Genomic DNA, 2,069 nt, shown 5'->3' on the forward strand with positions numbered 1-2,069 from the left:
ATATATATAGCTATAATGAGATTCATCTAAGATTTTTTACGATATTTTTTTAAAGACGCGGGCTATAAAAATTCGGCTCAAAACTCGCTACTAAAAATGAATAACTAGTTTAGTTTCCGCCATAGAAATAAATAGAGACACTGTCTAACTCATAGAAATAATATAGATAAACTAGGTTATCTATATTATTTCTGTGGTCTAACTAGTATATTATTTCTATGGTTTCCGGTACTTGATAATGGTACCATTGTTATACCACGAATTTTGACATATGCTCAGTAATTTAACCCGGCGATATACTTGCCGCATTGTCTATGTTTCGGAATTACATGAGCTCTCATTATTTCACAGCAAGTTACGCACTATAGCTCTAGTAGGCCTACTATAGTATAGCCCTTGTTCGCCACATAACAGGCCCTGTGTGGCGAACAACGGCTATAGTCATAGAAATAATATAGATAACTATAGGTTATCTATATTATTTCTATGGCTATATAGACTAGAGCAAGTTACACACGTACACGCGCGACAAATGAACAATCAAATAACAACTCCAGCCACAGAGCTATTCCATGAGATATTCTATTACATTCTATATCCATGAGCGATAAACTATAAGTATTGCAGTAACCTTATTGCGGCTGATAGGGTCTATGTCTCCCTGGGTACTGCCGGAACGTACCCTGGGTATGGTCCGGTATACCGGAACGTACCCTGGTAACTATCTGATATGGTTAGGGTTAGGGTTAGGGTTAGGGTTAGGGTTAGGGAGTAGGCATAGGCGACTCCCTAGACTCGTTAGTGGAGTAGGCGAAGTACCGTCCGCAATATTAGATAGTACCAGGGTACGTTCCGGCAGTACCCAGGGGGGACATAGACCCTGGCAGCCTTATTGCGCTGCTAGTGAGATAAGACGCCCGAAATAACTTTACGATGAGAAGATAATGGAAACTTACAAATGCACCGCCAGCAGAGAACACATAGAGTCATTTACAGCGAGTGTTACCTTCTATGTATACTTCTATACCTTCTATTTTAGAAGTTTTCGAATCGCAAGGAGGTTCAAATAAACTTAGAAGTAATCTAGAGACAAACGCTAAGCTGTTGAAGCGATACAATACCTTGTGCGATACAATACAGTAGAGCCAAATGAACTCCAGCACCGGAATCAACACGGTATAGTATACAAACAAGGGAATAGATCTGTAACGTTAGCGGCAGCCATGAACTGTAAAAACGTACCTCCATATACAGCAACGGTGTGTCAAACATGTCATGATTGATCCAATTCTTAATCTCTGTGATCAGGGTATTATAAACCGAGCTACAATGTCCATGTGAAGATTTCACATGACGAAGACACCACTCTGCGTCTCTCCTCACCCCTCTCATTCTTTTGCTCCCTCTCTGTTTACTCGCCTGTCTGCCTTCCTCTTTCCATCCCATTACTTTCTCCATCCATGCCCGCACAACGCACACGCAGCAAGCAGTCGCTAGTGGACGCAGCAGCATACAAGCGAATTATGTATACAGTGCTTAGTAACTTCAATGATTCAAGATGGCGGTTGGCATAGACCGTGAATCACACATGAACGCTTGCAAGATGCACTCATTTACGTTTGTATTGGGAACTGACAGTAATGATGAGATTCATATAAATAGCTCAGTCGATATCATATTCATTTCAATACGTGATCGTGACCATATGGACCTCACCACCACCTTGCCAGGCAACCCTAGTAACATTTCTACTTCGACATAACGCAAACTTCCCATAATAATTTGTTATGTTAACCATTTACCTCCGACCTTGAACACCTGGAACTACATGCTACACATTACGGGGCCTATTCATGAACAGGAATATAGAAATACATTCAGGAAAGGACCACCATGACGACCAAAGCCCAACAATACCCCCATCGAGACCAAAATCATAAATGACAACAGGAGTAGTCAGTATATTAAAAGCGCAATTTATTTCAGTCTTCGTCGACAAATTTGTTCAATCGAACACCAGCAGGCTCATGATCATCAGTTCATGATGTATCGTCCTGCTGCGAACGTTA

Source organism: Priapulus caudatus, unplaced genomic scaffold, assembly GCF_000485595.1.
Source record: "Priapulus caudatus unplaced genomic scaffold, Priapulus_caudatus-5.0.1 Scaffold475, whole genome shotgun sequence".
Taxonomy (NCBI): domain Eukaryota; kingdom Metazoa; phylum Priapulida; class Priapulimorpha; order Priapulimorphida; family Priapulidae; genus Priapulus; species Priapulus caudatus.